The sequence below is a fragment of the Spinacia oleracea genome, chromosome 6 (genome assembly GCF_020520425.1).
Source record: "Spinacia oleracea cultivar Varoflay chromosome 6, BTI_SOV_V1, whole genome shotgun sequence".
NCBI classification, from domain to species: domain Eukaryota; kingdom Viridiplantae; phylum Streptophyta; class Magnoliopsida; order Caryophyllales; family Amaranthaceae; genus Spinacia; species Spinacia oleracea.
Window position 1 is genome coordinate 85328163 of NC_079492.1, and position 24841 is coordinate 85353003.

Consider the following 24841-nt stretch of genomic DNA (forward strand, 5'->3'; position numbering starts at 1 on the left):
ACCCTTACCATCCTCATTCCTACTTTTCCCATCATAACTTCTTTCACCTACATGCCAAGATTGGTAGTTTTGAACTACATCTTCAATTATCTCCTCAATTTGATCTTCCGTTTTGTTCATAATGGGGCCTCCCGCGCCCGCATCTAGACTTGTTTTCGAGCTTGAACTCAATCCTAAGTAAAAGGTTTGTAGCAACAACCACTTGGGAATCCCATGATGAGGGCATTCCCTTTGGTACTCCTTAAATCGATCCCAAGCCTCGAAAAGCGATTCATCACGCCCTTGCTCAAATGATTGAATCTTGTGGCGAAACTCCGCCGTCTTCCCATGAGAATAGAACTTGTTCAAGAAGGCACTAGTTACTTTGTTCCATGTGCAAAGTGAGTTGGGCTTGACCTCCTTGTCAAGCCAATCACTAGCACGCCTAAGCAAAGAGAAGCGGAACAAAGTCAACCTCACGTAATCCGAGGTTACACCGTTGTGTTTTATTGTGTCACAATAGTGCTCAAACTGCTTGAGATGCTCGTGAGGCGACTCATTGATTTTCCCACAAAAGGGATGACTTTGCACCAAATTGATCAAGGCGGGCTTGATCTCAAAATTATTAGCACATGTAGTTGGTGCTTGAATCCCACACGTAGCTTCAAATGCTCCCGGTATTCCCAAGTTCTTAACCGGAAGAGCCATGTTCTCACTAGCTTGCTCACTCACTTCTTGTTCCGTGTCAACACTCAAAGCCTCAAACCGATTATGATTTGACGAGCTAGAACGAGCACGCCTAAGTCTCCTTAATGTCCTTTCCAATTCATGGTCAAGAGGATGGAGGATCCTTTGACGAGCACGTCCCCTATCAAGCATAAACACTCAAGAAAACCGTGAGCAATGCAAAGGAAAAACTAAAGCAAGAATGAATTTTTTTTTATTTTCAATTAATGAACTAGTTTCAACTAAACTCAATAACAACGACCGTTCCCCGGCAACGGCGCCATTTTGATAGGCGTGTTTTCCGTCGTTGATTGAAAACCACCTATGCAAACAATATTTATAAAACCACTTCAACTACCGGCAAGCGGTAAGCAAAGGGATCGTCCCAAAGAAATGGTGAATTATTGAGTTGGAAGTCAATCTAGTTCGATCAAAGATTTGTTTTGAATTGTCACTTTTTAAGAGTCTAAAAACAAATAAAGAACTATGTAAAATTGAATCAAGAAAGGGAAACGTTAGGGAGTCGGGGATAGCCTAGGGAAACCGGGGGAAATCAATTCAACTATTTAGCAATGGTGATCATGCAACGAAATGGTGATTAGGCAAATGGCATCTAAAGACGAACCCACCACCTCTCGGATAGGGAACGCTAAGCGTCTAATCCACGGAAGAGCTTTCGCCTAATCCTAGACTAAACTAACTAGCATATAATAGGTACCGCCATTTGATCAACACAAGATAGGTCCACAATGTCTTGCCAAACCTATCCTATGGTTCCACGGAAATCTAATCGAATAGCATTTTCAGCTACCACTCAACTAGCATGGATTTCCTATCATCAAATATTATTTAATCACATGAATCAACAAACAATCAATAATCTATTTCCCCTAATTCATCCCCTAGTTTCTCCCCTTTCCCTAACCTAAAACTACTCACTAATCATCCTAACAATCAAGCTATCCATTAGTTCAAAACTAGCTAACATGAAATTAAAGGAGAAGAAGTAGAGAATAGGAAACTCAATTCCACAATCAAATCATAAACTGAAAATCAAAGTAACAAGCAAAATTGAAATCAAGAACTCAAGGTATTGAGGAATTGCAAAACAATTATCAACTAAGCAAGTGCAAGAATTAAAGAACTAAGAATTCAATTGCATAAAGAAGAGAAGAGTTGAAGAAAATTACTGAATTGATTCTTGGAATTAAAGATTTTCTTTCTCTAGATTGAAGAACAAAATCACAAAACCTCCCAAAATGTATTTCTGAACTTGAAAGCGTAAAAATATGAAAGTGTAAAATATGAAAGCGTACATTGAAAATAATCAAAAATCCTATTTATACTAAACCCCAAAAATAAGAGATTTAAAATCGAAAACTAAATCCCGTGCAGCCGTGCGAACGGGCAGACCCAGGTGTGATCGCATCGGTGCGATCGTGCTGTACATCTATGCGAACGGGCCCTCCGACGATTCTTCTCCTTCGTGCCGTGCGAACGTGCCCAACAACCGTGCGATCGCACGGCTGTAACTTTGCTAATTCTCAGACAATCCTCATGTGCTCGCACAGGAAATCCGTGCGAGCACACGGAAATTCTGTGCGAGCGCATGATTCTGTGGTGCCAACGGGCTACATCCCTTGGAGTTCCTGCCTCCTTTTTGCGGATTCGTGCGAACACACACATTTGGGGCACGAGTGCACACACTGTCTTGACTTTGGAGCCAACTTGGTAGACCGTGCGAGCGCACGTAAATTCCTTGCGATCGCACTGGACCTGCTCGAGCAAATCTCAGCTATTTTCCATCATTTTCAACATTATTACCTGAAAAGCTCAACGATGGAAAAAGGGAATAAAAATGCAGCAAAACTATATAAAACTATCAAAAAAGCATAATAAAACTCTATAAAATCCTAGCCTAGAGCGACATAAATGCCGCTCATCAGCCTCGTCCTTCGGTGCAGGCCCCTGCGTCTGGCGCAGGCTTGGCGCCTGGCGCCTGTGAGTTGTCGTGCAAGCCGACTCTTGTATAAATAGGGAGATTGTTAGATCACTTCTTGCATCAATCCTTCCCTGTTATCATTGCATATTGCTTCCTCTCGAAAAGAAAAGAGAATATGGCTGTGTCCTTTGAGAGTGCCTTGAACTCGTGGCTTGGTTCGCTAGGCAAATTGGAGAAAAGGGAGCTTGATGGCACGCATCTTGGGGTGCTCGTCTCTTTCCGGTTCGTAAAATTGGATTTACACTTCATTCTTGCTGCGCTGGAGGCTTGGGATCCAAATCATCATGTCTTCCGCTTTGGAAAAAATGAGGTTTGTCCCCTCCCTGAGGAATTTAGTGCTATATTGGGGTGGGCCATTATGCTGGAGCCATGCATGCCCAGTGTTGAAGAACACTTTTTCTTGAGTTTTGAAAGGTATTTGGGCTTGGAGCCCCCACTTTTGAGTGCTATTGTATATGGAAGAGGGGTGGATTTGTCCCTCTTTGTCACCTACTTTGCTTGGCTTGATGTTCCCAAAGTATTCCGCCTGAGAGCCTTGAATTTTTGTATATTTGCTCGCTTTCTCTTTTCAAAACGGGGGTTTGGCAATGGTGATGCCTCCCTAATAGAAATTGTAGAGCAGTTTGCTAATGGTCGGGACCCAATGCCGCTTGTGATTGACGAAACATTGATGGGCCTTGACATGCTGAAGTCGGACCCCTCTTCTCTGCCGTCAGGAAGTCCGGTATTACTCCAAGTAAGGATCTGGAGCCTTCTTGTATGTTGAATTTGTACTTGTATTTGAATTTTGAATGTTGAATTTTGAAATGCACTTTTTGTAGACTCCCCAAGGTTTGGCTTATGGAGAGGCTCATGTTGGTGGCACCACCGGAGAACATGGAGAGCTATAACAGAAAGGGATTCACTGTGCGGCCCATGCTGTGTGGCCGGCTTTCATTGGATGAGTGGCGATGCACACTCTCTGGGGTTGAATCTTGTATAAGGTGGGTAGTTCATTGGTGGGGAATTGCTGCCATGAGACATGCCCCTGGTTCTACTACTTTGAGGGTGCCAAGCCTCTCGATGCTGGTTTTTTACTCGCCTGCTCGAGTGATTAGACAGTATGGCTTGGAACAAGAGATCCCGGACTGTATTGAAGAGAACCCGAAACCTGTTGTGCTGAATGCAAATCGTCTTGAAATTTGGAGGCGGTATTGGGTTGCCAAACCTTTCTTGAGTATTCAGTTCCCACCTGAGCCTGTTACTTTGTCTGCGGGGTACATTGTATGGATGAGAGGTCTAAGACATAGGGACATTTCACTCTCCGGACCAGCTAGAGTCCGAGGTTCTAGAGCTATACGTCCTGCATCAACTGACTATGAGGAAGGTGACGGGAGTGTGGCCTATCCGGTGCTTGACTGTTCGGAGTCCAAAGGAGGTTCGTCGTCCTCCCGTCTTGGAAGGCTAGCAAGTTCCTTCTCCCGCAGCTTGGGCAAGGGGAAGATTGATGATTGATTGCGGGAGGAGCCAGGGGATAGTACTTAAGGTGCCAAGACTCGAGAGCATAGTCGCCCGACCCTAGATCTTTGTACGCTAAATGTGTTTGAAATCGTATTGGAAGGAATTGTGTTTGGAATGTGTTTGGAAGATGTGTTTAGATGATGTGTTTAGGAAGTGAAAAGGCTTTTGAACTTTGCTTCACTTGATCATGACTTTGTATTTGAATTAGCTTTGAAGGCCTTAGGGCTCAAATAAAAAGTGATTGTGTTAAATTCCGCTTGAACATGCTTTGCTTTGAATTGGCACATTTGGAATAAAGACAACAACATTTGAGTTTTGAAATTTGATTTGATTTTTAGGATGCCCTTAATTGAGGAAATTTTGAATTTTTTGTATTAAAGTGATCGGGCCTCGAAATGAGGTTGCCTACGTGTCCCGTTAGGGAATCAGGCCGGACGTAGTTCTGACTACCTTACAGGATTTTGAATTGGATTCTTGAACTTGAACAGGGAACTTAGACATAGAATTTCTTGAGTTGATCGAGGTTGGTCAGAGATCTGAATTCTGTTCCGTCAATGTCTGTTAGTTCGACTGCTCCCCCGGAGAGGATCTTCTTGACAATGTATGGCCCTGCCCAGTTGGGTTTGAATTTTCCCCTAGGGTCCATGGTGCTTTTGCAAAGGGCTTTCAGGACAAGCTCGCCTTCTTTGATGTTTCGGGTTCGGACCCTTTTGTTGAAATGTCTGGCCACTCGGCGCTGATAGAATTGTACATGGTGAGCGGCTTGAAGCCGGCGCTCATCGAACATGACTAGCTCGTCATATCTTGCTTGTACCCATGCAGCTTCTGGGATTTTGCTTTCGAGGACTATCCTTAGATAAGGTATCTCTAGCTCGATAGGTTGTACTGCTTCCATTCCATAGACTAATGAGAACGGAGTTGCACCAGTTTAAGTGCGAATTCAAGTTCGATATCCCCACAATGCGAAATGCAGCTTCTGGGGCCAGTCCTTGTAATTGGTAGTCATTTTCATGATGATGGTTTGGACATTCTTGTTGGCTGCTTCGACTGAAGGAAATAATGCCCTTGGTCCAAGTATGCATTCTATGTTAAGTCTAATAAATGCGGTTCAGTATTAATTAACAAGTTAATAATTCAGTGAGATCAAGTGAGCTGAATGCCTAGCTAGAGGCCGCTTCAGTTCAAGTGGAATTAATGATATTAATCCACAACTTACTCTTGACTGAACCCGTAGGGTCACACAAATAGTACGTAAACGGATCAAGTATTTAATGGCATTAAATACTCTATCTATGGATATTCAGAATCGACGGATCTTGGTTTCAGTGGGAGCTGAGATCGTCACAAGCAAGAAATGAATACTCCGGAAATGATGATATTGCCGGAAACGGAAATATGGATCGTATCGGAAATATAAATATTATCCAAGTCGTAGATGTTGCCGGAAACGGAAACATGGTACGTATCGGAAAATATTATCGGAAATGGAAATATTGCCGGAATCGGAAATATTGTCGGAAACGGAAATTTTGTCAGAATCGGAAATATTACCGGAATCGGAAAATAATTCGAGAAACAGAAATATTAAATATTTGTTCGAAACGGAAATTAATTCCGGAATCAGAAATATTAAATATTGTTCGTATCGGAAATGAATTTCGGAATCGGGAATTTAATCGGAAGCGTATCGTACGAAATTAGCATCGGACGAGGCCCGCTAGACGAAGGCCCAGCACGAAGCCAGGCCATCGCCCAGCGAGCCGCACGCACTAACGCACGCCTCGACCAGGCCCAGCTAAGGCCAGGCCCAGCCAAGGGCGCGCGCGCGCGAGAGCACACCGGCGTGGGCGAGCGCTGTGCGCCTGTCGTGGGCCGCAAGGCTTGCGCGGGTGCACGGCTCGTGAAAACGCTTGTGCGGGAAATCCTAATCCTATTAGGATTTGTGCAAAGATTAAAATCCTAATCCTATTAGATTGGTTTTGTTATTTAGAGTCCTAATAAAGTTCTAACTAGCAAATCCACATCCTAGTAGGATTACAATTCCTTTTCCATACCCTTATAAATAGGTGCCTAGGGTCACAATTTATGGGCACGATTGAAGTATTTAAAGGGTAAGTTTTTGAAATAAAATCAGCCATACACTTGCAAACACATAGCCGAAAATTCCTAAGCACCTTAAGGGCGATTCTAGTTGGTCTAACTTCAGGCAGATCCGGACGTACTGTGGACTATCTACGGAGGGACGACATTTGGAGTCGTAAAGACTTGTTCTTGTTCGGTTCGGGCCCAGCTAGGGAAGGCACGCTACAACATGTATGCATCTATTCTATGCTAAATGATTATGTGTAAATAATATGTTTTCCTGGCTTTATGGTTTTTCCGCATGATTTATGAATTGTCATATGTATCATAACCTAACAGTGGTATCACGAGCCTCTTATTATTTTCATAATCTAAATTGCATAAACATGGTTAAATATTACAAATTTGCAAGAATTAAAAGGGGTGATTAATTTTCGTAATTGTTAATTAATTGCAAATTGCGTTTATTTAATTATACGTACGCAGTTTTTCGGCAGTTTCTTCGTTACTCATCCAAATCGAGTGATTTTTGTGTCAATTCCGCATGTAAAAGGCATTCTAAAATTTTGACAAAAATAGTGTTTTTCGGCCGAACCCATAATTCTCAAATTCGAAGCCTAACTATGACTTTTCGGAGGTTTTAGTTTTTCGAACGCAAAATTTCGTAAATTTAAGATGTTAAATTAAATATTTGCGATTCTTGTTGATAAATGTTGAATTTTTGATTGACCTACTGTATATGTTTAACAAGTTTGAATGCCTAGCCTTGTTAATTATGCAATCTAATTTGTAATTATGATTAATTTGTTGAAATTCGAATAATTTAGAATTGATTTGATTTTCATAATTAATTAATAATTTAATTAGATACCTATGATTAAAAACCACCATAAAAATTGTCAATTTATGTTAAATTTTAAATTTTTATGACCTAGACTTGAATCCATGATAATCGGAAATTAATTAATTAATAAATTTTTGATTTTTCGCCCTAAAATTATGAAATTAATATGTTTTATTAATTCGTCATTAATTTTGAATTAATTTTTTTTTAATTTTTATGCGACTCGCTCATAAAACTTGCACGCACAAAGCAATGGACGCTACGTGCTACCCTTAAGGGGTGTTGTATAGTGCGGGCATGCGACGACGAGCAAGGGAGCTCGTCGCCCATGCGGTACGAATGCAGCGAGCAAGGGCATGGTGCACGAGCACAAGGCAGCAGCCCTGCCTTGTGTCGTGGGCTATGTGCAATGGGCGAGTGGGCAAGGCGAAAGCAAGGCACGAGCAGTCGCGTGTGGGCAGCAAGCGAGCTGCGCCACAACGCGCACTGCTTCGCGCAAGCGTGCGAAGCCTCGAGCGCAGCGAGCGCAAGCTCGCGTGCGACGAGCGATACGCCCAGCATCGACCGCTCGCGCGCAGCGAGCGCCAACTCGCAGCTACTGCCTCGTGCGATGAGCGCAAGCTCGCGTGCGACGAGGGCAGGCGCGCAGCGAGCCAGAGGCCAAGCGTGCCTCGGATGCCTTGCGATGGAATGCAGCAACAGATGCGACGCATCGCATGGGCTGCGCGCACATGGCCAGCGATGGCTGCGTGCGTGTGGCCTATGGCTATGCGTTGCGTGGTGATGTTGCGTCACGATTAGATCGTTCTTAAAATTTTAATTTGAAATTTTCAGTTTACGTAATTTTAATTAATTTTAAAATTAATAATTTAAATTATTTTCTTGGATTTTAATTTTGAATATTGTAATTATAATAAATTTTATTTATTCTAATTATTTTACTAAAATTAAAATCATGAATTAATTTAAATACGACTGAAAATAAATTAAATTTGTGGATTCAATTATAAATTTATATGAGCTTTAAATTTTAATTAAATTTGTATGTTTCCGGTTAGACTAGAAATACATTTTTATGTTTAAAATTAGTAAAGCATATGAATTTATTGGTTTAAGTAGGAGCCCTTTTAGTCATAAACTCTAGATTAGGTCTACAAATCCTTAAGGTTAAAACAACTTGATTAGAATTAATAAGGACTGAATAATTGGTAAATTATTGGTGCCCTTGATTAATTGCTGCAAATATTTATGTGATGCATAACGTGTTTTACTAACCAGCTATGTGGGCCATTCATGATAATGAATGGGTGAATGGTATATATTGCATATGTACTGTTTTGCAGGTTATGAAGTGACTAGTATGGCCCAAATAGGATAGAAAATATGGTCTGCGTACCATTAATTTGAATGTAATTGGTCTAAAGTACCAAAATTGTTTTTCAATTCAAATATGGTCTGCGTACCATCAAATAGTTGTAATTAGTTTAATTATAGCTTATCCTATTTGAAGAAAATGGTGCCTCCCACGGAGATTTTCGAGACGGACTTTGAAGTTGAAGCTTCAAGATGAAGTCGGGCCATACTAGATCACATTTATCTTATGCATGTTTAAAGTTATTTATTGCTCTTAAATATGTCATAAATATGCATGAGATCAAAGCTTGATTATGTTGCATGATTAAGGATTTTAGTTCACTTAAAATCTAACCAACATAGTAAGAGCCTTAAGTTTCAAACTTAAAAATTGAGTTAAAAGGTGCCATGCCAAATTATACACTTGCTTGGATATCCTTTACATCAATCTAGTAATAGTTTTCGCTCAGCGAGGTGTTACTTATTGGTCCTAAAGGGGCAAGGTACACAAATAATTGTGAGTACATGTTAGTTTTGGCGAAACTCAACGATATAAGTAAGGAGTCCTTTTATGTCGTGGCAAAATCGATAGGTTTACCTAATAAGTTCTTAGACGTACCTATCAACCAAGAATAGTTTCTAGACTATTAGCAAAAGGTTTTTGCTTACCTAAGATGTTTTAGAATTAAGTCGACAAACTGTGCTTAATTCTTCAATGATTTTAGGATCTTGGAATCATTTTTATTCACACCTGCCGGAACACATAACTTGAATAAAATGCTTAATGAACATTGAATTATGCATGTATGCTAGAATTTAAGTTTATTAAGAGAAACTGTGAATGGTTATTTATTTGTTTATTCTTTTCAATTGTAGTTTTAATTATGGCAAACAACAATCAAAACATCATCATGGGTTCTGAGCTTATGGTCAAGCTGAACCTATCGAATTTTCTTGAATGGGAAGCTAAGCTAGTTGATATAGTCAGACTCAATGGACTTGAGTATGTACTGTTACATCCCATGCCAAGCTACTATGCCAGAGACATGACCCCTGAAAGATTTTTCGCCTGGGATGCGGATCTCAAAAAGGTTATGAGTCTCATGCTGAACAATATCCCTGATGAATGGGCTAGAAGGTTTGTAGCTTATGAACCTTTTACGCTCATCAAGAATCTGAGGGATATCTGTCGTGGAAGCACGGAGGACAGGGACCTGAACGTCCATGAGTTGATTGAATCAATGTCTGGTGTAAAGGTTAGTTCTCCCAACAGGTGTTATAGGATGGAAGTCCAAGAAACACATGTTCAGCTCCTTCGCACTAAACAGAGGGTAGGCGTCCCACTGAGGTTCCATGTGGATCTTATGCGTTCATACTTTGATCGCCTAAGTCTACTAGGAACACCAATAAGCGAAAGGATGGCAGTCTCTATCTTGCTCAATTCACTACACAGTGGGTTTGGTCGCTTCAAGCAACTATACCTAAGTGAACCAAGAGAAGAAATAGTTGCAGAATTTGTTCACCTTGTCAGAAAGGCTGAGATAATACTGGACTGTGAAGCAAAAGATTTACTCAAGGCTAGAGGGAGACCGTTCAAGAAAAGTGGAAAGTCCAAGGGCAATGCTAAATCAAAGCAGGACAAGTCCACATGAAGCTGTCTTTATTGTAATGGAATAGGCCATTACAAAAGAGAATGTTCGAAGCTAAAGGAAGATCAGAAGAACGGAACAATCGTTCCATCTTCAGGTATTTTCGTTATAGACTATATACTTGCTAATTCAAATTCTTGGGTATTAGATACAGGTTGTGGCTCACACTTATGTTCCAATTCACAAGGACTAAGAAGAAGTAGAAAGTTAAGCAAGGGTGAAGTCGACCTACGAGTGGGAAATGGAGCACGGATTGCTGCATTAGCTGTAGGAACTTATTATTTGTCGTTTCCCTCCAGGCTAGTTTTGGAACTGGAAGAATGTTTCCATGTTCCAAGTCTTACTAAAAACATCATTTCATTTTCTTGCTTAGATGCTAAGGGATTTTCCTTTTTAATAAAAGACAATAGTTGTTCGTTTTATTTTAAAGAGATGTTTTATGGATCTGCTAGATTAGTCAATGGACTTTATTTATTAGATCACGACAAACAAGTATATAACATAAATACCAAAAAGGCCAAAAAGGATGATTCAGATCTCAACTATCTGTGGCATTGTCGATTAGGCCATATAAACTTGAAACGCTTAAAAAGACTTCAAAAGGAAGGAATTCTAGAACCATTTGACTTAGAGGATTATGGTAAATGTGAATCATGTTTACTTGGCAAAATGACAAAGCAACCTTTCTCTAAAGTTGGAGAAAGAGCAACTGAACTATTGGGTTTAATCCATACAGATGTATGTGGACCAATGAGTACAAATGCTAGAGGTGGTTTCAGCTACTTTATCACTTTCACTGATGACTTCAGTAGATATGGTTATGTCTATCTAATGAAGCATAAGTCTGAATCCTTTGACAAATTCAAGGAATTTCAGAGTGAAGTAGAGAATCAATTAGGCAAGAAGATTAAGGCACTGCGGTCTGATAGAGGAGGTGAATATCAGAGCTATGAATTTGATGACCATCTGAAAGAATATGGAATTCTATCAGAATTGACTCCTCCTGGAACACCACAATGGAAACGGTGTGTCGGAACGGAGGAACAGAACCTTGCTAGACATGGTCAGGTCAATGATGGGTCAGGCCGAACTTCCAATAGAATTTTGGGGACATGCACTAAATACAGCTGCACTCACTATAAATAGAGCTCCGTCTAAAGCTGTCGAAAAGACTCCATATGAGTTATGGTTTGGAAAGCCTCCAAATGTGTCTTTTCTTAAGATTTGGGGATGTGAAGTATACGTCAAACGATTAATTTCAGACAAACTTCATCCGAAATCTGACAAATGTATCCTTGTGGGCTATCCAAAGGAAACAAAGGGGTATTACTTCTACAATACATCTGAGAACAAGGTGTTTGTTGCTCGAGATGGTGTTTTTTTGGAGAAAGATCACATTTCCAAAATGACAAGTGGGAGAAAAGTAGACCTCGAAGAAATTCGAGTCGAACAACAAACTCTAGAGAATGCTCAAGATGACATTCAGTATGAAACTCAGAGATCTTTAGAAGAATCTGGTGAGAATCATGGTCATTCTAGAAATGTTACCCGCGTAGATCGCAAAGATATAGATCTCAACCGGAAAGGTACTTAGGTATTTTGACGAACGAGAGCTATGACGTTCTATTACTTGAAAGTGATGAACCTGCGACTTACAAACAAGCTATGACGAGCCCTAGCTCCAAGCAATGGCAAGAAGCCATGCAATCTGAATTAGACTCCATGTCTGAAAACCAAGTATGGGATTTGGTCGATTTGCCAGATGGCTACCAAGCCATTGGAAGCAAATGGGTTTTCAAACTGAAAAAGGACAAGGATGGGAAACTTGAAGTTTGCAAAGCTAGATTGGTTGCAAAAGGTTACAGGCAAGTCCACGGTGTGGATTACGATGAAACCTTTTCACCAGTTGCAATGCTAAAGTCTATTCGGATAATGTTAGCAATCGCTGCATATTACGATTACGAAATATGGCAGATGGATGTCAAAACCGCTTTCTTAAACGGCGTTTTAACAGAAACTGTGTTTATGACACAGCCTGAAGGTTTTGAGGATCCAAAGAATGCTAAAAAGGTATGCAAGCTAAAGAAATCAATCTATGGATTGAAGCAGGCATCAAGGAGCTGGAATATACGTTTTGATGAAGCAGTCAGTAACTTTGGTTTCATAAAGAAGGCAGACGAATCTTGTGTATACAAGAAGGTCAGTGGGAGCAAAGTTGCTTTTCTAGTATTATATGTCGACGACATATTACTTATCGGAAATGACATTCCTATGTTGAACTCTGTCAAGATTTGGCTTGGGAAATGTTTTTCGATGAAGGATCTAGGAGAAGCACAGTACATATTGGGCATCAAGATTTACAGAGATAGATTTAAAAGGATGATTGGACTTAGTCAAAGCACTTATATCAATAAGGTGTTTGATAGGTTCAAGATGGCAGACTCCAAGCGAGGGTACCTACCCATGTCTCATGGAATAACTCTAAGCAAGACTTAGTGCCCAAAAACACTTGATGAGCGTAGACGAATGAATGGGATTCCATATACATCATTGATTGGTTCAATAATGTATGCTATGATATGTACACGCCCGGATGTTGCGTACGCACTCAGTGCTACGAGCAGATACCAGTCAGACCCAGGAGAGGCGCATTGGACTGCTGCCAAGAATATTCTGAAGTACGTGAAAAGGCACAAAGATGACTTCCTGGTCTATGGTGGAGATGATGAATTAATTGTTAAAGGCTATACGGACGCAAGTTTCCAAATCGACAAAGATGATTTCAGATCACAGTCTGTGTTTGTCTTCTGCCTCAACGGAGGTGCAGTAAGCTGGAAAAGTGCTAAGCAAAACACCATTGCGGATTCTACAACTAAAGCGGAGTACATTGCTGCACATGAAGCAACAAAGGAAGCTATATGGCTACGGAAGTTCATAGGCGAACTTGGTGTAGTCCCCTCCATTAAAGGACCAATAGCCCTGTATTGTGATAATAACGGAGCTATTGCACAGGCAAAGGAGCTTAGACACCACCAGAGAGTCAAGCATGTACTTCGTAGATTTCACCTTCTACGAGAGTTCGTTGAAAGAAAAGAAGTCGAGATAAGCAAGATTGGAACTGATGAAAACATATCAAATCCATTGACTAAACCTCTGCCGCAGGCGAAGCACAACTCGCACACTGCAGCTATGGGAATCAGGCATATTGGAGAATGGCTTTGATATCCTTATTTAATGTTTTAAAGTTTTAAAGTTTAAATCTTTGTAAAACATTATTGGTTAATCATTCACAATAAATGAATAGAATTCATTTTTCCATTTAATTTGTGGTTTATTAAATGATGAGTCCCTTCAATTTGACGATATATTCAAGATAGACTGTCAGGACCAGTCCTGTGAGTAAGAAATGTCTATCAAGTGAACTTGAATGTCAAAGGTTGAAAATAGTCCCTGGTCGGAGTTTTCTATAAAATTGGACGCATAGAAAACGTTAGACGACTAGAATGCAAGATGACTAGTAGTTCTGTTTCTTGAACTATGTGGACATGGCAATGTCATAATCATTTGCATAGATACTTACTTTGGGAAGACTAGTATCGGACAGACCTATGAAACTTTACTGTAAGAGATGAAAATCTGTCTTAAGTAAATTTCATTAAATTATTAGACACTAAATCCTCAATACCTGAGTGATTTGAGATTACTTGTTTGAGAACTGGTTGCTTTGACGTTGACCAACCGTCGCACCGTAAAAGGAGGCTATAAAGGCAACGCTCAGGTATCACCTATCAAACGAAGTCTAATCTCAAGATCGCAAGATTGGGATTGTCCTCCCATAAATCGGGATGAGATGCTTAAAAGTTGTACAAGGCCACTCGGAGAGCTAGAAACTGTGAAATGCATGGACGTGCTCGGATGAATCATAGGCTATGATTATCTGTTTATTTGATCATTTGAACTCTGAAACCGAGAAACACCTCTAGAAATAATAAGGATGACAACTCTTGCCTTATGTTCAAGAGCAAGCATCAAGCGACAAAGGAATTAGGAAATGCACACTTGTCCCTAAGGACAAGTGGGAGACTGAAGGAAATAATGCCCTTGGTCCAAGTATGCATTCTATGTTAAGTCTAATAAATGCGGTTCAGTATTAATTAACAAGTTAATAATTCGGTGAGATCAAGTGAGCTGAATGCCTAGCTAGAGGCCGCTTCAGTTCAAGTGGAATTAATGATATTAATCCACAACTTACTCTTGACTGAACCCGTAGGGTCACACAAATAGTACGTAAACGGATCAAGTATTTAATAGCATTAAATACTCTATCTATGGATATTCGGAATCGACGGATCTTGGTTTCAGTGGGAGCTGAGATCGTCACAAGCAAGAAATGAATACTCCGGAAACGATGATATTGCCGGAAACGGAAATATGGATCGTATCGGAAATATAAATATTATCCAAGTCGTAGATGTTGCCGGAAACGGAAACATGGTACGTATCGGAAAATATTATCGGAAATGGAAATATTGCCGGAATCGGAAATATTGCCGAAAACGGAAATTTTGTCAGAATCGGAAATATTACCGGAATCGGAAAATAATTCCGGAAACGGAAATATTAAATATTTGTTCGAAACGGAAATTAATTCCGGAATCGGAAATATTAAATATTGTTCGTATCGGAAATGAATTCCGGAATCGGGAATATAATCGGAAGCGTATCGTACGAAATTAGCATCGGACGAGGCCCGCTAGACGAAGGCCCAGCACGAAGCCAGGCCATCGCCCAGCGAGCCGCACACACCAACGCACGCCTCGACCAGGCCCAGCGCAAGGCCAGGCCCAGCCAAGGGGGCGCGCGCGTGAGAGCACAGCAGCGTGGGCGAGCGTTGTGCGCCTGTCATGGGCCGCAAGGCTTGCGCGGGTGCACGGCTCGTGCAAACGCTTGTGCGGGAAATCCTAATCCTATTAGGATTTGTGCAAAGATTAAAATCCTAATCCTATTAGATTGGTTTTGTTATTTAGAGTCCTAATAAAGTTCTAACTAGCAAATCCACATCCTAGTAGGATTACAATTCCTTTTCCATACCCCTATAAATAGGTGCCTAGGGTCACAATTTATGGGTACGATTGAAGTATTCAAAGGGTAAGTTTTGAAATAAAATCAGCCATACACTTGCAAACACATAGCCGAAAATTCCTAAGCACCTTAAGGGAGATTCTAGTTGGTTTAACTTGAGGCGGATCCGGACGTACTGTGGACTATCTACGGAGGGACGACATTTGGAGTCCTAAAGACTTGTTCTTGTTCGGTTCTGGCGCAGCTAGGGAAGGCACGCTACAACATGTATGCATCTATTCTATGCTAAATGATTATGTGTAAATAATATGTTTCCTGGCTTTATGGTTTTTCCGCATGATTTATGAATTGTCATATGTATCATAACCTTACATCGACTGCCCCATTGGTTTGTGGGCGATAAGGTGAAGAGCGGTGATGTTGAATCTTGTACTCGGTGAATAGATCTTCACACTCTCCTTGAAAATGGGTTCCCTGGTCATTGATGAACTCGTGAGGAACGCCGTATCTGCACATGATGTTTTCTTGTATGAACTGGGCCACTTGCTTGGAACCCAATACTTTGAATGACCTAGCCTCGACCCATTTGGTGAAATAGTCGATGGCGACCAGTATGAACTCATGCCCCCCGGTGCCTGTTGGAGTGACTTTGCCGATGACGTCGATACCCCAGGCTGAGAATGGCCACGGTGATGACTGAGAGTATAGCAGTGATGGAGGAATGTGCTTCAGATTCGCACACTTTTGACATGTAGGACATTTCTTGACAAAGAAGTAGCAGTCCCGTTCGAGGGTAGTCCAGTAGTATCGTGCCCTGACGATCTTGAGGGCTAGCATTTTCCCATTCATGTGGGTGTCACAGACTCCAGCATGTATGTTGTCCATGACTCTTTGAGCTTCGTCCTTGTCAACACATCGGAGGTTAGGACCGCCAAGGGACCTTTTGTATAGAATGTCGCCTTCTATGACGAAATTGGCTGATTGTAATCGTAGAGCCCTTTGATTTTTGCTTGAAAAGTGTGGGGGATACTCTGAATTTTGTAGATACCTTTGGATGTCTGTAAACCAAGGTTCATCTTTGTCTTGCTCGACGTCGTCAATAGCATGGACATATGCTGCTTCTTGACGTGTTTCAATTGTGAGTGGCATTTCAGCCATGTCGCTTGGAATGATGATCATTGAGGCCAGTTTTGCCAGTGCATCGGCAAATTGATTCTCCTCTCTCGGGAGGTATGTATAGCGAAGCTCTTCTATTTTTTCAAACAGTTGCTCAAGATAGGACTGGTATGGAGCCAACCTCTCGCTCCTCACTTTCCATATATTTGCCGAAAATTAGATTGATGATTAGGGAGGAATCCCCGTATACTCGAAGTTTCTGGACGCCCAGTGCTAAGGCGGCTTCCAGGCCCATGATGCATGCTTCATATTCTGCCGCATTGTTTGTGACGTTGAATTGAAGTTTTGCTGATATAGGAATGTGAGTGCCGTCTGGGGCTACTAGGATTACTCCAACACCACATCCGTTCTGGTTGGAAGCACCGTCAAAATGCATTGACCAACTGTCATCACTGGTCATTAAGATTTTCTCGTCGGGTAAGTCGTAATCTTCCTCTTCTGCCTCGACAGGAGAATCGGCTAGGAAATCTTAGACTGCTGAACCCTTGATAGACTTCTGTGGAATGTATTTGAGGTCGAATTCTGCTAGCATGACCAACCATCTGGACAATCGTCCGTTGAGTGCTGGTATTTGGAATAGATATTTGAGAGGATCCGCTTTGCTGATCACATGTACTGTATGGGAGAGCATGTAGTGCCGTAGTTTATTTGTGGCCCAAACCAAGGCGATACTGAGTTTCTCGAGCTGAGTGTATTTGGTCTCGTACTCGATCAGCTTTTGCTTATGTAGTATACGGCGTTCTCCTCGCCATCAATTTCCTAGGCAAGCTTAGCCCCCACTGCTGAATCGGTTGTTGTGAGGTAGAGCCTGAGGGGAATCCCTAGCATGGCTGGCTTTAGTACTGGTGGGTTGGAAAGGTAGCTCTTGATTGTATCGAAGGCATGCTGACAGTCGTCATCCCACACCTTGGGCTCGCTCTTTCGGAGCTTTCGAAATACCGGTTCACAGATCATTGTGAGTCTTGAAATGAACCTGCTGATATATTGTAGTCTGCCGAGAAAACCCCGAATTTCCTTTTCATTCGTTGGTGGTTGCATCTCAAGAATTTCTTTGATTTTTGAAGGATCAGCCTCTATCCCTCGAGAGCTGATAACATATCCGAGTAACTTGCCTGACGTTACCCCGAATGCGCACTTTTGAGGATTGAGCCTCATATTGTATTGTCTGAGCCTGTTGAAAAACTTTCGAAGTACTGAGGTATGCTCGTGTCGCTCTTTGGATTTGACAATCATGTCGTCGACATATACCTCAATTTCCCTGTGAATCATATCGCTCATGATGGATGTGGATGTTCTTTGATAAGTTGCTCCTGCGTTCTTTAGTCCAAACGGCATAACTGTATAGCAATATGTGCCCCACTGGGTGATGAAGGTTGTCTTCTCCATGTCCTCTTCTGCCATGGGAATCTGATTGTAGCCTGCGTACCCGTCCGTAAAAGAGAGTAAGGCATGATTTGCGGTGTTGTCGACCAAGATGTCGATGTGAGGCAATAGAAACCCGTCTTTAGGGCTGGCCCTGTTAAGATCTCTGTAGTCCACACACATTCATACTTTGCCATCTTTCTTTGGAACTGGGACGAGATTTGCGATCCATTCTTGATATTTTGCTTCTCGAATAAACCCGGCCTCTAGCTGCTTGGAGACCTCTTCTTGAATTTTGAGGGAAACATCCGGTTTCATGCGACGGAGTTTCTGCTTGATGGGATTTGAACCTGGAATAAGGAGAATTGTATGCTGACCGATGCTTGGATCAACCCCTGGCATATCATGATAGGACCATGCGAAGACGTCTACATACTCTGAAAGTAGCTTGATAAGATCGTCCCGCTCTGCTTGAGAAAGAGTTAAACCAATCTGAACTAGTTTTGAATCACTGCTGTTAGAAAGGTTGGTTTTTTCTGTTTCCTCAATTATGGGCGTCCTATTTTCGTGATTTTCGATAGCTTTTAGAAATTCAAATTCAGTTTCTTGTGAAGCAAAGTTGTTTGGATTAGGATTGTGTTTTGAATTAGGACTCGAAGAGTAAGTAGAAATTGAAGTGTTATTGAAATCAACAATCATTACATCGACTGTTTTGACTTGAAACTCGGCCTTTAGAGGCTCTTGATTGATGCAAGACTATAGTTCTAGACACTTAGACTCATTGCTAGACTCAGATCCAGACTCATCCTCAGACTCGGACTCGCTCATCATAGATCCTTCGCCCACATTAATCTTGAACATTTTTCCATTTGGAGCAGATATCTTGAGAGACTTTCTCCATCCATTGACCATCTTCTCACTTTGAGTAATTAGCTTAGATGGGTCGAAATCTTCGATTTGAGTGATCATTTGAACCATGGTGTCTTCGGAAATGGTTGGGGTTATTTCCTGACCAAATAGTAGACCAAAAGCTAATGAATCAAGGCATTCAGGGGTATCCTTATCTTGTATTGGAGGAGCATCCTCTAGAAAGTGACAGTCTTGAAAAATCTCGAACCCAGGGTAAAGGATCCCCTTTGAAGAGTCATAGAAAGGTTCTGGGAAGTCAAAGTATAAGTCATCCTCTCCTTCTTTCACGAATTTCCCATTGAGTGTGAGTTGATGAGGAGATATTTTGAATTGATCTTTGCCAGCTCGACGGGCCTTTAGCTTAGCCTTTTGCTGCTAGTCATCGAACTTAGTTGGCTTGTATCCCAGTCCGCAACAGTTAGTCTGTCCTTGGGCCTTGAAAGGAGATTCGGTGGGCGGTGGCAGAGTAGTTCCCAAGAAGCGCCCACGCTTGATCATCATGCGCTTTGCCATGGGATTCATTCTGGATTCGATGGCTCCAACTTCAGCACTGAATCCCCAAAGGTCTTCGTCGTTGTCATCATGTTCGATTCATTTCAGAGCCTTGTCGGCTATTTTGGTCCTTGGATGGGAGGCATGCAGGGTAATGACATTTCCTTGGACCTTCATTCGGACTTTCTGGTGGAGGGAAGATGGCACTGCTTTGAGGTCATGGATCCAAGGTCTTCCCAATAGGAGATTGAAACTTGCTTTGATGTTGAGCACTTGAAAGCTTACTTTCTGCTCGATCGGCCCTGTGCGGAGTAGTAGAGTGAGAGTTCCCATTGCTTCCCAGCGAGTGTTGTCATAGGCACGAACACCTTGGGAGGAACTAGAAAAGTCACTAGGGGTGAAATCCAAATTCTCAGCAGTGCGAAGAGGACACACATTGATAGCTGATCCATTGTCCACTAGAATCATGGGGATGATCTTGTCTTTGTATTCCACAGTCAGATAGAGAGCCTTGTAATGGCCTGCCCCCTCAGGTGGGAGGTCTTCATTAGTAAAGGTGATTCCTTCTTCCAGATTTGTAAGTAACCCGATCAACTCGTCAGGGGTGACTTCTGGGGTGACATTCAACTTGACAAGAGCATTGATAAGAGTAGTGCGGTGCTCCACAAAGGAAGCCATGAGTTGCTAGATATTAACCTCTGTCTTAGTGCGCTTCAATTTCTTGATTAGAGGGTTCTCCTCGGTGGGTAGAGGAACATTAGTTGTCGGTGTCGTTCTGTTGGTTGGCTCTTGAATTTGACCAGACCTAGTCATGACTTGAACACTGTTTTCTGCCTTAGGGTCCAGGTACTAGTCGGCGCTCACGATTTCTCGGCATTCATCATCAGAGATGTTTTCAATAGGAGGGTTCTGATATATGTGTTCATCATCGCTGGCCCAGATCCCACAAATGTCTCCTTGAGGTAACCCAGATTTCGAGTTTTCACTTGGCTGCACAAGGTGTGGCATAGGCCTTTGGTTGTGAAATATTTCCTCTACCTCGAAAGGGCCCACAACATGGAAAAGAGTTTCTTGATTGTCTTCGAGAGCCCTTATGCGAGCCTCTGCTTCCTCAACACGTTCATAGAGCTCTGCTACAGCTGCTGCTAGTGAAGTCATCTTGAATAAGATTTTGAGAGGAGGAGTCTGAGCACCTATTTAGGACATGATTTTGAACTTTAGAACATGAACTTCCCGACACATGGTACGATATGCATGCAATGAATGAGACCTAGACTTGACTCTAAGTGCAACTCCGAAGATTCGGGATTTTGGATTTTTGTACTTGTATCCGGGATTTGCAACCCGTTGGAAATGTTTGAGAGGAGCCTTCATTCTTTTGTGGAAGTTGACTCTTTGTACTAGGACTTGAAATATCGAAAAATGAATATTTCGACTTATTGGAAATTGGACTATTTTAAAGGGAATTTCAACCCGTTCGAGCATTTTGGAAAATGGACTTGTACTAGGAAATTGAATTTTGTATTATTTCAAGGGAATTTCAACCCGTCAATATTTTAGGGGGATTTCAACCCGTTGGACTTGGAGTATTTGAAGGGAATTTCAATCCGATTGAAAGGGAATTGATTTTGTATTATTTCAAGGGAATTTCAACCCGTCGATATTTTAGGGGGATTTCAACCCGTTGGATCTTGGAATGTTTGAAGGGAATTTCAACCCGATTGAATGGAATTTGTATTATTTCTGGGGAGTTTCAAACCGATTGGAAAATTGGACTTGTACTATTTCAGGGGATTTTCAACCCGTTGGATGTATTTGAAACGGGGTTTGTATTATTTCAGGGGATTTTCAACCCGGAGATAGAATATGGAATTCGAATTTGTATTATTTCAGGGGATTTTCAACCCATTGGAAGATTGGACTTGTATTATTTCAGGGGATTTTCAACCCGTTGGAAGTATTTTGAATTTTTTACTGGGGAGCGATAGAAAGAAAGAGTTTTTGTAAAAGATGAATTTAAAATTTGAATTTGACTCGAAGTTTGAACTTTGAAATGGAAAGGGCGCACTTTTGTATTTTGAAAACTCCGGCATCATGCCGCCATGGAGTGAGGGATTGAATTTGGAAACTTGAAAGTCCGGCCTTATGCCGCCGTAGACTTGGAATCTTGAAGTATAGGACTTGAGATTGAATTGAGGACTTCGAACTTGAAGTTTGAAATATAGAATAGAAAGTCGGCATTGCGATGGCATGAATTTGGAACTAGATACTTTGAGTATAGGACTTGAAGATTGAAGGATTTATTCGAAAAAATTGGCATTACGCCGGCCATGAGTTTTGACATTTGAACTTGAGACTTTGAGATTGGTATTGACAACTTGAATTTGAGGTTTGAAGACTTGAATGTTTGATACAGAAAAATCCGGCATTACGCCGTTGGATTTGGAGTTTTGAACTTGAAACTTGACTAGAAAATCCGGCGTTGTGACACCGTTGGATTTGAGTTTTGAACTTTGAAATTTGACTAGAAAATCCGGCATTATGACGCCGTTGGATAGAGCCTTGAATTTGGAACTTGAAACTCGAAATTGGAACTAGAAAATCCGGCATTATGGCGCCGTTGGATTTGGACTTGAAAATTGAATTTGAACTTGAAACTCTAAATTTGGACTAGAAAATTCGGCATTATGACGCCGTTGGATTTGAACTTTGACTTGGAAACTTGAGGTTTGGATTTGAAAATCCGGCATTATGACGCCGTTGGATTGAATCTTGAACTTTGAAACTGGGAATTTGGACTCGAAACTCCGGCATTATGACGCCGTTGGATTGAATTTGGAATTTGGACTCGGAAATCCGGCATTATGACGCCGTTGGATTGAATTTAGAATTTGGAACTCGGAATTTGGACTCGAAAATCCGGCATTATGACGCCGTTGGATTGAGTTTGGAATTTGTGCGTGAGGCGTGTTTAAGGGTTTTGAATCAAATGGAGTGACACTCCTAAAGACCCTAAAATCGGCGATTTAGATGCATGAGGTTTGAATGATGCTCCTAGGGGCTTAGTTTCCTAGTTGGAGGCCAATGGGTTTTGGAAAGCTAGAACTCGAGGTTAGCCATTCACGCGTGCAAAGACGCCCACACAATGCACAAGTAGCACGTTGTCACACTAGTTATGAATATGAATGCGACATGCAAAGTTCTCAACCTAAGGTCGGTCGAAGTTTTGTACGATGCAAGTGGTCGGCTTAGGGTGTCAAAAAGGTACTCGACTAAGAGACGGATCTGGCGAAAACTTTCACATCCGCCTAAGGGAGGTGTGTGTCGGCAGACGGCCTCCATACTTGACATCGGGAATGTCAAGTAAATGCCAAGTTTCGGTAGGCGCCGAAATGGTCACACACTTTGGTCGGAAACCGTATGGAGAGTCACCATTTCGTTGCCCCCGGGGCTAGCCCGAATGTATAACACATCCGTTTGGGCAAAGTTAGAAATTCATTTTGCACAATATGGTTTTCGAAAAATGCATGAAATGCCTAGAAATTGAAATTGAAATCGTACTTGAATTTGTATTTGTAAAGCTCGTTTTTCGGCACTCGTTCACGAGGTTTGGGAGCGTCCTTCAAGATTCAAAAATATACTAACTCCCAACACGAAAGTTGAGCAAAAGTGGGCAACAAGCCACTGTGAGCCACTGTCCTGGATGCAGGCAGTGCGTTGGGCGCAGGCCTGGCGCCAGTTCTGGCATCCAGTACTTAAGCAGATCAGTGGCTTTGCTGCTCGAAATCTGCCCGCATTTTCGAAATTAAAATTAGTAAACTCCCCAGTGGAGTCGCCAGAATTGTAGGGGGTGTTTTTGGTTCGCATCGCAAGTATGCTCTTTTCTTACAAGGGGGGCGGTTTTTTAGAAAACCATTGTATTTTTGTACCTCGAAGGAGTCGCCACCAAAAATTGTTTAAAGTCTCGTTTGGAAAGAGCGCAATTGACTCTATTTTGGATAAGGCTTTGAATCCTCAAAACGGATGGGTGAGATCCGGGCACGGGAACGAAATGCTTATTCCGCGAGCTTTATAAATATTCAAGTACGTTGGACAACATTTTTTTCGAAAATATACCCTAGATTAGAATATGTGGGTTTGAATTTAGAGCAAATAGAACCTCTAATTTTATGGTGGTCACTTTGCTTTAATGATTGATTTAAAGGAACCTAAGGCCGGTTTGTCCAAGAAATTATCTTTGTTAAGCGTGATGTAACCTTGTATTTTGTTATATTTAGCATGTGCAGTGATGAAAGAAATAAAGCAAACAAAGAAACATCACAATACTAAATAAAGTGCGGAATTAGTAAATACAAGACCCCCTAGAGATGGACTAGGGAGTAGGTCCACATTGCCTAGAAATGGACTAGGCAAGTAAAGGTGCGGAATTGAAATTGCGGTATTGAAATTGCGGAATTGAAAGGTGCGATATTGAAATTGCGGAATTGAAAGGTGCGATATTGAAATTGCAGAATTGAAAGGTGCGATATTGAAATGGAAATATAGAATGGTGCATAATTGAAACTTGTACTTGGGCACATGAGATTCGAACGCCAAGCGGCTCCTTAAAAATAAGTGCGCCCGACACGAATTCAAAGCCAAAAATCTCAACTTGGGAGAGGTTGCTCAACCCAAATATCCTAGATTTTGCATATTGAACTTGAACTTGAAAACTTGAATATTGAGGTATTGAATTTGAAAGCTTGAATATTGAAGTATTGAACTTGAAAATGCTTGAACTTGAAAGGACCCTAGTTTAGAGAAGTAGCCATGAACAACCCTAAACATGGTGGGATCTTGAAATTTGAAAACTTGAACTTGTATATTGACAAATGGAGTTTTGAATCTCAAAAGACTAAACCTTTAAGGATTAAAAGGTGTCATCTTTGATTACTCCATGCATGAAAGTGATTCTAGTTGAAAGAAGTGATTGTAAACAACTTTGAACATCCTTGAATCTTGAAAGTTTGCATTTTTGTATTTTGAAAAGTTTTGATTTTTGAAAAACATGTATGATTGTTGCAAGTGGCATTTTTAATAATAAAAATACCAACTTGCTAATCCTTTTGAAATCAAAACAACATAATTGATTAGAGTGGGATTCGGATTTACCTATTTAGGTTTAGGCAAGAGCTCCCAATTGCTTTTGAATTAGATATTTTGTATGTGTTTTGAAGGGTTTTTTATTTGTATTTTGAGGTGTAATGTCGGTATTACGACGTTGTATTCTGTTTTTCCTCATCTTTTGATGCTGAAAATGAGGGGTATTTATAGGAGGGATGGGTGCAAGACGCCATCACACGCCGACGCAGCACGCCGAGGCAGCGCTGGGCGCTAGTGACGTGGCGTGAATGCCGCCAAAACAAGGACGCGGGCTCCGTCCTTGTTTCGTCTTGTAGTGCTGTACCTTTGTACGAATAGTACTAGGCTTGGCGTTTTGTGTTTTGTTGGAGGTTAAGGCATTATTTTGCGTCTAAAAACAAGCCTCTCTCGGGTTTTGAATTCCGGTTGTACGGGTTAGGGCCCGGCATGCTCAGTTTTGTGGGTCGGCGCCCGAATTTGACTTACCTTATATGATTTTGAGTGAAAAAGGACTAGTAAAACCAATGGGATGGTCTACTAGATGAGATTGTACTTGGATTTTGA

General features: G+C 41.5%; 1 pseudogene; it reads left to right on the plus strand.

The window, feature by feature from the left end:
* Positions 1–208: 208 nt before the first annotated feature.
* LOC130464634 (uncharacterized) lies at positions 209–309 on the plus strand (annotated as a pseudogene).
* Positions 310–24841: the final 24532 nt, after the last annotated feature.